The 13,555-nt window shown below is 47.5% G+C and overlaps 1 protein-coding gene and 2 pseudogenes across 2 annotated transcripts in view; 2 read left to right on the top strand and 1 right to left on the bottom strand.

Annotated features, from left to right (window-relative positions):
- GRIK4 (glutamate ionotropic receptor kainate type subunit 4) overlaps window positions 1–13,555 on the bottom strand; it is a 488,614-nt gene that overhangs the window by 373,634 nt on the left and 101,425 nt on the right. The window lies entirely within an intron of this gene.
- Window positions 1,733–2,281, top strand: LOC111540257 (annotated as a pseudogene). The gene has a single exon (XR_002730921.1). The product of XR_002730921.1 is annotated as a ubiquitin-40S ribosomal protein S27a pseudogene (transcript).
- LOC111540343 lies at window positions 2,503–2,851 on the top strand (annotated as a pseudogene).

The raw sequence follows: 13,555 nt of genomic DNA, 5'->3' as shown, positions 1-13,555 counted from the left end.
GTTAAAAATAATAATAAGGCCGGGTGTGGTGCCTCACACCTGTAATCCCAGCACTTTGGGAGGCCGAGGTGGATGGATCACCTGAGGTCAAGAGTTTGAGATCAGCCTGGCCAACATGGAAAAACCCCATCTCCACTAAAAATACAAATATTAACTGGGTGTGGTGGCGGGGGCCTGTAGTCACAGCCATTCAAGAGGCTGAGGCAGGAGAATCGCTTGAACCCAGGAGGTGGAGGTTGCAATGAGCTGAGATTGCACCACTGCACTTCAGCTTGGGTGACAGTGTGAGACTCTGTCTCAAAAAACAAAAATTAAAATAATAAATGACATACATAAAGACAAGCACAAGCTATACCCCATACCCAGTTAATCATTACAAAGACCCCCCTGTCCTGTCACTGTAGCTGAGAAGTCTCCACGGATGACAGCATGTCAAAACTGACTAAAATCATGCAATCAAGTGCCTTCACTTTAGAGAGGAAGAAAATAAGGCCCAAAGAACGATGACTTAGCACATTTACATAGTTAGTACATGCCTGAGATAAGACTAGACTCCATCTTGGAACTCCCAGTCTAAGGCGAAAGCACGCTAACCCAACTCCCATAGTCTTTCATCTGCCCATGAGGATGCCAGGACTACCACTCTTTCTGGCTCCTGATGGCCCAGACCCTTCCTCACCTCACTGCCAGGGCTCTGGGGAAGTCTTCTTTGTGTCCACTTCACAGAAAATCCCTTAGCTGCAATGCTCATTGATGAGCTGGGAGGAGGTTTCTGTTGCAATGAGTTTCCCTGCACTAAACAAGCTTACACTATCCTATTATTACCTGTCCAAATGATTTAGATATTTCTTCCTGACAGCTCCAAGTGCCTGATTCCCTGATCCTCTCTAGCAGGGAGGCTTGCCAGCCTCCAAACACTCAGCTGATTGGAGAAAATGGACCATGTGAAAGGCTTAACTAAGGAGAAGGTGGTCAAGATCATCCACTGACCCTGCAGACTCACCATGCCCACCCCAAGTGGCCTTCCTGACCTTACCCAAGACTCAGCATGAACGTGTTCCTTTCTTACTTCACAGGGGCTTTGAGCTTGGGGTTTGTGTGTGACAAGCTGTGACCAGGGTACATGAGTCTTTGTTCTCAGCACCGAACCACCCATCCCCAAAGATTAAATCATGGCTGAGCATATAGGTTTCGGAGCCAGGCTGACTTGGGTTAGAATCAGGGCGTTTCCACTTTGTTGCTGCATGATTGTGGGCAAGTAACTTAACTGCTCTCTGAGCCTCATCCGTAAGAGGCGGGTAATGATATCTACTTCACTGGATGATTGTAAGGATTGAATGAGATCATATTGCAAAGGGCTGAGCACAATGCCCGGCACATCATGCATGCCTAATAAATAGTGTCTGGTAGTCATCGAAGAAATAATAGTGGTGGTGGGGGTGGTAGCGGTACTAGTAATAATATTACAATAACTGATGTGATTGGAGCTAAATACTAATAAATGTTTATTTAAAAAATTAAACCAGAACTTTTCCACAAGGCTATGAAAAGCTATATTAAAAACTTTCCCAGGCCAGGTGTAGTGGTTCATGCCTGTAATCCCAGCACTTTGGGAGGCCAAAGCAGGAGGATCCCTTGAGCCCAGGAGTTTGAGACCAGCCTGGACAACATAAGGAGACCCCATCTGTATTAGTCTGTGCTCATATTGCTATAAAGAAATACCTGAGGGCTTTTTTCGATCTGCCATCTGCGGTGGAGCCGCCACCAAAATGCAGATTTTCGTGAAAACCCTTACGGGGAAGACCATCACCCTCGAGGTTGAACTCTCGGATACGATAGAAAATGTAAAGGCCAAGATCCAGGATAAGGAAGGAATTCCTCCTGATCAGCAAAGACTGATCTTTGCTGGCAAGCAACTGGAAGATGGACGTACTTTGTCTGACTACAATATTCAAAAGGAGTCTACTCTTCATCTTGTGTTAAGACTTCGTGGTGGTGCTAAGAAAAGGAAGAAGAAGTCTTACACCACTCCCAAGAAGAATATGCACAAGAGAAAGAAGGTTAAGCTGGCTGTCCTGAAATATTATAAGGTGGATGAGAATGGCAAAATTAGTCGCCTTCATCGAGAGTGCCTGTCTGATGAATGTGGTGCTGGGGTGTTTATGGCAAGCCACTTTGACAGACATTATTGTGGCAAATGTTGTCTGACTTATCGCTTCAACAAGCCAGAAGACAAGTAACTGTATGAGTTAATAAAAGACACGAACTAACAAAAAAAAAAGAAAAAAAAAAAAAGAAATACCTGAGGACAGGGAGGCAGCTGAGGGTGGAGGAGTGGCCCTGGAATAGGGGCTGTGGCCGTACATGGGGACTGGGCTATGGTAGCTACGGGGTGGTACATGGGGACTGGGCTGTGGTGGCTCCTCAAGCTGGGGCAGAAAAACAACTCTGGGAAACTACTAAAGCTCCTGAGGAAGTAAAGTAGAATTTCAGAAGAACAAAATGGATGGCAAGGAGAAAACCTATGGTGGCTATGAAGGTCCTGATGCCATGTATGTCAAATTGGTATCATGTGATGGCCATGAATTTATTGTAAAAAGAGAACATGCATTAACATCAGGCATGACAAAGCCATGTTGAGTGGCCCAGGTCAATTTTGCTGAAAACAAAACCAATGAGGTCAGTATTAGAGAGGTACCTTCACATGTGCTATCAAAAGTGTGCATGTTATTTTACATACAAGGTTCGCTACACTAACAGCTCCACCAAGATTCCCAAACTCCCAATTGCACCTGAAACTGCACTAGAACTGCTGGTGGCTGCGAACTTCCTAGATTGTCAAATAAAATAAATTATAATACACTGTTAACTCTTTTCAGATTTTTTTTTTTAAGAAATACCAAAGACTGGGTAATTTATGATGAAAAGAGATTTAATTAGCTCACAGTTCTACAGGCTGTACAGGAAGCACAGTAGCATCTGCTTCTGGGGAGGCCTCAGGAAACTTACAATCATGGCCAAAGGCAAAGGAGGAGCAAGCACTTCACATGGCCATAGCAAGAGGAAGAGTAAGGGAGGTGCCACTCACTTTTAAACAACCAGATCTCATGGGAACTCACTCACTGTCATGAGAATGGCACCAAGAGGTAAATCCGCCTCCACAATCCAATCACCTCCCACCAGGATCCCCCTCCAACAATGGGTATTACAATTCCACTTGAGATTTGGGCAGACACACAGCTTCAAACCATATCATTTCACCCCTGACCCCTCTTCAATCTGATGTCCTTCTTATATTGGAAAATATAACCATGACTCCCAAACAGTCCCCCAAAGTCTTAAGTCATTCCAACATTAATGCAAAAGTTCAAAGTCTCATATGAGACAAAGGGAGTCTCTTCTGCCTATGAGCCGGTAAAATCAAAAACAACTTAGTTACTTCCAAGATGCAATGGGGGTATAGGCATTGGGTAAAAACTCTCATTCCAAAAGGGAGAAATAAGTCAAAAGAAAGGGACCATAGCCCCCATTCAAGTACGAAATCCAGCAGGACAGTCATTAAATCTTAAATCTCCAAAATAATCTCCTTCAACTCCATTTCTCACATCCAGGACATACTAGTGCAAAGGGTGGGCTCCCAAGACCTTAAGTAGCTCTGCTCTTGTGGCTCTGCAGGGTTCAGTCCCCACAGTGGATTTCAAGGGCTGGAGTTCAGTGCTTGCAGCTTTTCCAGGCACAAAGTACAAGCTGCTGGTGATCTACCATTCTGGGGTCTGGAGGACAGTGACCCTCTTCTCACAGCTCCACTAGGCAGTGCCCTGTGTGGGGGCTCTAACCCCACACTTCCCCTTCGTACTGCTGCACTGGTAGAGGTTCTCCATGAGGGCTCCACCCCAGCAGCAAGCTTCTCCTTGGACAAATAGGCTTTTCCATACATCCTCCAAAATCTAGACAGAGGCTCCCAAGCCTCAACTCTTGCACTCTGTGCACCCGTCAGCTTAACATCACATGGAAACCACCAAGGCTTATGGCTTGTACCCTCTGAAACTGTGGTCCAAGCTGTACCTGGGCCCCTTTGAGCCTCAGCTGGAGCTGGAGTGTGGGCTGTAGAGAACAGTATCTTGATGCTGTGCAAGGCAGCAGGGCCCTGGACCTGGCCCACGACACCATTATGTCCTCCTAGGCCTCTGGGCCTATGATGGGAGGAGCTGCCACTATGGTCTCTGAATGCCTCAAGGCCTTTTCCCCATTGTCTTGGCTATTAGCCCTTGGCCCCTTTTTACTTATGCAAATTTCTACAGCCCGTTTGAATTCCTCCCCTTAAAATGAGCTTTTCTTTTGTACCACATGACCAGGCTGCAAACTTTCCAAAGTTTCATGCTCTGCTTCTCTTTTAAATATAAGTTGCAGCTTTAAGTAATTTCTTTGTCTATACATATGAGCATAGGCATTAGAAGCAGTCAGGTAACATCTTACATGCTTTGCTGCTTAGAAATTTCTTCCACCAGATACCCTAAATCATCATTCTCAAGATCAAAGTTCTACAGATCCCTAGAACAGGGACACAAGGAAACCAGGCTCTTTGCTAACACATAGTAAAAGTGACCTTTTACTCCAGTTCCCAATAAGTTTCTCATCTCTATCTGGACACATACTCAGCCTGGCTATCTCTGTTCATATCACTATCAGCATTTGGGTCACAACCATTCAAAAAGTCTCTAGGAAATTCCAAATTTTCCCTCATCTTCCTGCCTTCTGCTGAGTCCACTATACTCTCCCAACCTCTACTTATTACCCAGTTCCAAAGTTGCTTCCACATTTTCAGGTATCTGTATAGAAATACCCTACTCCTGATACCAATTTTTGTTATTAGTCCATTCTCCCATTGCTATAAAGAAATATTTGAGACTCGGTAATTTATGATGAAAAGAGATGTTACTGGCTCACAGTTCTGCAGGCTGTACAGAAAGCATAGCAGTATCTGCTTCTGGGGAGGCCTCAGGAAACTTACAGTCATTGCCAAAGGCAAAGCAGAAGTGAGCACTTCACACAGCCGGAGCAGGAGGAAGAGTGGGGGAGGTGCCACACACTTTTAAATGACCAGATCCCATAAGAACTCATTCACTATCACAAGAACAGCACCAAGAGGGAAATCCATCTCTATGATCCAATCACCTACAACCAGGCCCCCCACTGATCCAAATGATAACACTGTCTCTACAAAAATTTTCAAAATTAGCCAGGTGTGGTGGCACACGTCTGTAGTCTTAGCTCCTCAGGAGGCTGAGATGGGAGGATCATTCAGACCTGGGAGGCTGAGGCTGCAGTGAGCTGAGATCGTGCCATTGCACTCAAGCCTGGGCAACAGAGTTAGACCCTATCTCAAAAACATAAATAAACAAATAAATAAATAAATAAATAAATAAATAGCTTTCCCCAGTCATGAATCATTATTCTTCTTAGTCAGCTATTCATCCAGCCATTATTTATTAACCACCGACTAAGTGCCAGGTACCTAAGCTAGGTACTAAGAAAACAATGGAAAGCAAACCAGACATAGCCCTGCTTTCATAGAGCTGCCTGGGGTTCTTAACCTTAACCTTTTGTGAGACAAAAGACCATTCTGAGACTCTGGTTGAAGGTTTCATGCTCTTGCTCAGAGAAACACACATCACTACATACACAACACTTTCCCAACATTCACAGGGCTCAGAGAAGGTTCCCCAGGAGAACCCCTGTCCTAAGTGAACTTTTTGCTGCAGTTACAGCTGTCCACTGCCATCCTGGAACCCTCTTTGATCATTGTAGCAGAGGCTTTTAAGCCTCTTAAAAAGTCCCCTTTAGCAGAGGGGACTTTAAGAAATCCCAGGGGAAAAGCCCAATAAAAACTGCTTGATGCACAGGGGGTACTGGAATCACTTGTACAGGTAATTGTAGTGTATTATAAGCTTGTTTGGTTCAAGGAAAGCTCACTGGTTCATTGCCTGAGACAAAAGGGTTATCTTGTAAAATCTGAGCAGCCCACTCCCATATCTGAAATCTGTGTGCTCCCTCAAGGTCTTGATGTGGTTTCATGTGCTGATCTTTGGTTTTCCGACACCTTTGGAGGGGCCTGGTGCCTCGTGCATGCCTATCTCCAATCCCTCTGCTGCCCTCTCAACATTCTGCATCCCTTTCTGGCCACCATGGCCAAAGCACTTTGGCCATGAGGCACTGTAGGGCCAACTTCCTATTCCATCCGTCCTGGCTGAATAGCCTAGGGTCAAATCTTCCAGACCAAAGTATCCAGTTTCCATCTGAAAATAATGGCTCTCTAAGGAACATATCTGTCACGGCCAATTTGAAAGAACAATCTAATAGGCTCTTCCTCAGGACCCCTTATGAAAGCTGCATTCTCCACTGCTGCCTTTATGACTGAGCTCCAGTTAAGGTGCACCTGGGGATCTCTTAGTAAAGGGATTACTGACTCACAAGCTGGGTCACAATCCATCATGGCCCATTTTACAGGCCCCTCTGCTCCTGGGGCTGGACCAGACTCCATGGCTCAAATATGGCTGAGTCCACAGCCCTCTTCCCCATCCCCACCATGCACCAATTCCCAAGTTCTTCCCTCTGCCCCCTCCCCACTCCCACAAAGATGTAAGGCCAAGGATTTTAAGAAGCGCCTAGGACTGGCAGAATCCAAGGTCTCTTGGACTGATCTAATGTAATGGATCCCGGGTGCTTGACCTGTCAGCCAGCAGACAGCTGGGTCCTGGAGGAGACAACCCCCTGAAATCAGCTGGTAACCCTCTGCCCTCTTTGTAACCCAATTCCTGCTTCTCCCCAACTCCTGGGATTTCGGGCCGGGAAGGGATACTAGATCCCATCACTTAGCAGTTGAGGACACTAGGCCCAGAGAAGAGAAGTACAAGGACACATAAGCAGTGAGTGAGACTGAAATCAAGATATCCTGGCTCCTACTCCAGAGCTCTTCAACTGTCAGATTAAAATGAAAACTCAGCACCCAGTTAAAGAGGATCCTGGGGATCCCCCGCCCACAAGCTGCAATCACAAAGTCTGATGGCAAAGTCATGTACCAGGCCCTACGGGCAGGAAGTATGCCAGCCAAGCCCAGTAGGTAGAATGCATTACTGAGAGGTCTCTAGGGACTCCCTGGGACAAAAAGACTGACAAGTCAGAGCTGGCATGGCTGGGCTTCCTGGAATAGAGAAGACAGCCAGAGCCCGGGCAGCTGCCAGGCCCTGCCAGGCAGAGACAAATTCATCAGAGGGTGAGGGGCTACGACATTCCTCTGAGTCTGACGTAAAGGCAGCTTCCATCCATCAAGGCCCAAGTACCCTTCAATCTGTAGTCGGGGGGCATAATTAACGGGCTTTTAGTTGGACTGAACCTTATTTTTGGTATCTATACAAAGGAGGCCCACAGAAGTAGCCCACCCAGCCTGCTCCATGCTTAGTGAAGTGCCATCTGGCAGAACCAAGCTCTCAGACGGTGAGCGCAGCCAGGAAAGATGGTATGGTACTGGGTTCAGGGCCTCAATCAGCCTCCTACAAGCTGCATAAACTCACTTAACCACTCTCCACCTCAGTTGCCTCAAATGGAAAATAAGAATAACAGCACCTTCTTCATGGGATATCAAAAGGACCAAGATGAGATATGCAGAAAAAGCACCTAGCATGGTGCCTGACACAAAGGAAACCCATGATGAATGCATATTTGCTTCAGGTTTTTTTTTTTTTTTTTTTTTTTTTTTTTTTTTTGAGATGGAGTCTTATTCTGTCGCCCAGGCTGGAGTGCAGTGGTGCGATCTCTGCTCACTGTAAGCTCCGCCTCCCGGGTTCACGCCATTCTCCTGCCTCATCCTCCCGATGACCTGGGACTACAGGCACCCGCCACCAGGCACAGCTAATTTTTTATATTTTTAGTAGAGATGGGGTTTCACTGTGTTAGCCAGGATGGTCTCCATCTCCTGACCTCGTGATCCGTCTGCCTCCGCCTCCCAAAGTGCTGGGATTACAGGCGTGAGCCACCGTGCCCAGCCAACTTATAGTTTTAATAAATCAGATCACTATCAGTGCCTTCAAGAAATAAAAATTGCAAAAATGCTCCTAGAACCTGAGGGTAGCTGGCATGTACATCTGAGTGGGGTTATGGCCACAGGAGCTGTCTTCACTGCAATGGCCAAGCCTGGGTCTAGGATGCAGTAGTTCAGATTGGCCAAGCCTGGGTCTAGGATGCAGTAGTTCAGATTGGCCAGGAGCAGCCATGGGGCCATGTCCACTTCTCTCACACTCACTGATCTGGGGCCCTCCAGATGCAGGCACCTCGGGCTCGCCCAAGAACTTTCTGGTCTCTGGAGCTCATGCAGCCCATGCACATGGGACAGACCCCGAGTGCTAGACCCTAGCTAGTGGCCAAGGAGCCTCCTGCCCTCAGGAGGCTCCATACTCTCCCACTGTGCCCCGGTGGGATTGGGCCCCGGGTGGCCACAGTTTTACGGTCTTCTTTCCGTTCCCTGTCTCACTTCTCCACTCTTCTATCAGGCAAATGAGTGCACTTTTAAAAACCCATAACCCCCTTTTTGTGTGGTTCCCAGCACCACCAACTACATAACCACCTGCACTTACTTCTCTCTTCACTTAGGGTCTGCTTCTGGGGGAGCCACGCCTACATGGGGGGCAGGCCAGGCACTGCACTGAGGGCTTGTCCCCATCGCTGCCCGCAGGGAGGGCTCACAGAAGGAAGCGAGAGAGGATGCAGGCAGAGCTTTCATATGCAGAGGGGAGGGAACAGAGGCGAGGGTGAACCAACTGGTAACTTAGGGTTAAGACCAAACTCCTGGGAGAAAACAGATTGTCCATTGCTGAGTCAAAACAGAACAGTGTGCCTTTGAGTTCACAGATTCCCCATTTCTAGGCTATAGTGGGGCTGGCAACTTTGCCAGAAGGATTATCAGGACAATTTTTAAATGCCTTAGCATCCTGAGACAGAGAGCAGGGCAGTGTGCGGAAAGCTCACCCTGCACCTGACTCTGGGCTCTTAAATCCTTCCCGGGACCACATAGACGATCCTGCAGAGCTCAGGAGCTTCTCTGCCCCAGGACCTGGAGCCACCTTCCAACCAAGAATAGAATCACAGCATTTCTGGGATGGAAAAACACGGAGGGCATCTCCTCCAAGCCTCGTCTGAGGCATGAATGCCTGCACATCATGTCTGCAGCACCTTCGAAGGGAGCATGAACAATGTGTGCACATGCACACATGCAAACACATGCACACTCCATGTGCTGCCCTGCATTCTTGGTCAATCCCCCCAGTGCTATTTGCCTTGTATAAAACATGCACACATCAGCCCCACACAGATTAAGGGGATTAGCTCTTATCAAGAGCTTTGTATCTCCAAAGATCTTCCCAACATCAGCTAATTAAGCAGACAGTCCCCCTTCCCTCGGCTGAAGAGTATAGAAAGCACAGGACAAGAATTGACAAGACCTGAGTGCTAGTCCCACTGTGGGGGCATGCCTTCTTGTACAAGACACAGAGAAGCAGGAAGCAGTTACTATGATACCCCACACAACAGAAGAAGAAACAGAAAGTGTAAGGAACTTACCCAAGGCCAATCAGCTAAGAAGCAGCTGGGCTCAGCTGTGAACTTTGGTCTCGCCAACTCCAGAACTCGAGCTCTCTGAGTTACGACTACAAACGGATATTAGTGATCATCCTCATTCTCACCAGCCAAGACACCAATGGCAGAGACCAGCCCTCCAGCCTCAAATAGCTCTTTATCCCAGCATCCCTACCTCACACACAGAGCCCTGCTTAATATGAGGGTCATTGGTTAGAAATGCTTTTTTCTCACACACACACCCGAGTTTGCACCATGTGCTTGTGACCCTGCTCCCCTACCCACCTCACTTCTCTTTGTCCCTGTGTTCCCTGCCCCGCTCAGGGCTCTACATATGGTGGAAGCTCAGAGCTCTGGTATGGCCTCAGTCTGACCCACCCAGAGCGAGCAGGGAGAACTCTCCTGTCATAGACAAAGCCCCGAAACCAGTTCCCATCCACCACAAAGCAGCCCGATAATGAGGGCTACATTGACAACTTCTAGTGTCAAGTCTAATAATTCCCTTTAACTGAGATCTTTTGCCTTCAATGAAGTCATCAGTGGCTGTCAGGAAATGATCAGAAAAACCCTTTGGATTTCCACTTGTCATGGGGAATCGCACATGCTATACGTTTCATCATAGGGACTCAGGCTTAGTCAATTCTTTCAAATGTTAGCACCCCTTAACAAGGCTAATAAGATTTTTTTTTTTTGCCTCCAAAGTCTTAATAAGATAGAAAATTTAAGAAATCAATCAGTAATTAATTACCCATTAAATTATCTGCGCAGTGTTATGAGGACACATAAGTATTTAGTAAAATCTTTGCTCTCATGGAATGTAGAATGTATAATGAGAAAAACTAGCATTACAAAGAGATAACAGCTGAACAGGCTTCTACACTACAAATATAGTAGGAAATCTATTGTTCGTTCATTCAGCAAAGTACCATTTAAACTCTACCAATGGTAAAGTCTACTACAGATGGACACCACGGTGGTTCACGGGAGGGCGAGTTGTCCCACAGGGATAGATACGAGGTGTATCGCAGAGGAAATACATCACATAAGTGATTACATGACAAGGTAAAGTATGACAAGCATGTTAGGAGAAGAATGAATTAAGTATTACAGGAGCGGTAGAGAAAAGATGGAATTACTAGGGAAGGCTTTGTGGAAGCAGCAGGACTTGAGTTACCATCGGCCCTGCAAGGAGGTAAGGTGGGTCACCGACCCTCCGTCACTAGGAGGGGGTGCCCTCAACCCGAAAGCACAGCACTCTCTGCACTGCACAAAAGAACTCAGGATTCATCTTGAGAAATTAGAAGCTGGCAGGTTCACATCCACTGACTTCATCCCAGGTGGGGCTCACCAGGCCTGGAGTTAGAGCACTCATCCATCCAATGAACATTCTCCATCCAATGAACATTCAAGAACACTGATGCTGAGGAGGAAGGGAGGAGGCACAGTCTCCGCCCCCACTGAGCCTATAGTCAGATGGGGGAGAGAAATAAGCAAACTCCACCAACGAGAGATGGATGAAGGGTTATACCACACCCAAGAGGGTGCTGAACCGAGATCAGGGTAGTGGGCAGTGAGGGATTATGCACGGAGGAAGGGTGACTAAAATGAATCTTGAAGAACAGATGACAGCTGGGTGTGCAGGCTGTAGTCATGAAAGCAAATCATGATGATAATAGTAACAATTGTGATACACCATTATCACCATTTTTTGAGCACCTTCCTTGTCTTTTGCCAGAAACTGTACTTGGTATTTCACACACACACGTGCATGCATGCAGACACGCACATGCTAATGCTAATGAATTTTTAGTGTGTGTGTTTAGGATGCAAGTGATCCTTACAATTATACTACATATTAAATATTATTGTTCCTCTTTGACAAATGGAGATACTAAGGCCCAGAGAGATGAAACCACTTTCTCACAGCCACACATCCAGTAATCAGCAGAACTAAGATTCAAATCTCTCTATATCCTATCTGCTGTTCCACACTTTGGAGCTACTGGGTGGAGTTGCTGTGTGGCCTCCTGGACAAATGGGCCAAGTGAGTCATTGAGGGGCCAGAGTCCCCAGATCTCTGCACCCCACTGTAGAGTCCCAGAGGTTCAATGAAGGTGAAGTGATCCTCTCCGGGTTCTACCTCCAGCTGTCAGTCCAAATCAAAGTCTTGTCCACTCACTGGGTCTTGGTTTCCTGTTGAAAACGACAGGACATGGGCTGGATGTTCTTTCAAGGCCCTTCCTGAGCTGATATTCTGGACTCTGTGGTTCTCATGTAAAAGGCCTGAGCACCAAAATGGAACCCGGTCAGAGGGTTTCCAATCAACATGCTTTGCTTGCACCCAGGCTTGTGACTCACTAGGCATAGCCTGTAGCAAGGATCCCCTTGCTGGGGAGGGGGACCTCCCTAGGGCAGAATGGGCAAATCCCAGAGTTCCTGAAGCTCAAGACACTGCAGGCATTCCTGTTTCCTGAGTCCTTCCTTCACCTCTCCTATCCTGTTGTTCCTTTGCAAACTTAGAGTGAGCTCCGCAGACCACAAAGAACATGCTGCACTGTCTTCCGGGCATGCCACTCCTGAATGACAGTGTCCCCTACCGTCTGGTCTCTCACAGGCTCCCAGCCCCCCGGCCCACTGTGCTCTCCACCCTCCACTCCGGCTGCCTGCGCCAGTCCCAAGACAGGTGAGACAGCTCATCAGCAGAAACCACGAAGCCAGACACCGTCCCTGCACCCACCCCTCCCGGCCACACACAGCCTTGCTACGTGTTCCGAGGCTTAGGGGGCTGGCATCCAGGAGCGCTGCACACAAGAATAAACAATCTCATCTCTGAGTGTCTATTTTGTCTTCATTATGCCACTGTGAAGGTGTTAATATACAACGTACAACATCTTAATCACCCCTCTAACTTCCAAATGCTAAATGCATCATTAATGTTCATGTTTTCTTCAATTACTCAGCTGTTCTGGAGGAAGGGAGCAAATCAGCTCCTCACCGAGTCCCTCTCCTGTGGAAGACTCACGGATCATAATAGGCAGTCCAGGCCTCTACCTGTACTGTGGAGATGGGAGACTCCTGCTCCCAGCATCGCCATAAAAACAAAGCGAGACCAAGAAGTGAGAGAGAAGAGAAAGCAGATGGGACGGAAGGAGGGATTCTCACAGGGAGGAATCACATGCACATCAAAGGCTCACAGAGACCAATGGGTCTAAACCCTGCATTTCATAAATGAGAGGACTGGGGCTCAGAAAGGGGAAGTGACGTGCCCAAGATCAAACAGTAGGTTAGCGGAGAGAGCCGAGGAAAGGAGGGATACGAAAACCAAGTGTAGAAGAGGAAAGAAAAAGCAGTAGAAGGAGAAGGGGGTAGAATGCAGGTCCATTAAGATGTGCAGGCTGGGTGTGCGGCTCATGCCTATAATCCCAACACTTTGGGAGGCCGAGGCAGGCGGATCACCTAAGGTCAGGAGTTCGAGATCAGCCTGGCCAATATGGTTAAACCCCGTCTCTACTAAAAATACAAAAATTAGCCAGGCAGGTGGCATACGCACGTGGTCCCAGCTACTCAGGAGGCTGAGGCAGGAGAAACGCTGGAACCCGGGAGGCAAAACTCTGTCCAAAAAAAAAAAGATGTGTAAAGATGGGGGAAAAGGGAAAGCAGAGAGGAAAAAACAAAGGTAGGGAAAGCTACCTTTGGGAAAGGGGAAAGGGAGAAAAAATCTTAAATAGCCAGGAGTGGAGGCATGCGACTATGGTCCCAGCTACTTGGGAGGCCGAGGTAGGAAGATCACGGGAGCCCAGGAGTGTGAGGCCACCCTGGGCAACACAGCAAGACAGCAAAAACAAACAGTTCTAAAAAAGAAATCTGAAACAGATGCAAGCCCAGAACTGTCTTTGACTTCACCCCCACCTGCCTGCACCCAGATCCC

This window comes from Piliocolobus tephrosceles, chromosome 13 (assembly GCF_002776525.5).
Source record: "Piliocolobus tephrosceles isolate RC106 chromosome 13, ASM277652v3, whole genome shotgun sequence".
Classification (NCBI taxonomy): domain Eukaryota; kingdom Metazoa; phylum Chordata; class Mammalia; order Primates; family Cercopithecidae; genus Piliocolobus; species Piliocolobus tephrosceles.
This window is presented reverse-complemented; position numbering and strand designations above follow the sequence as displayed.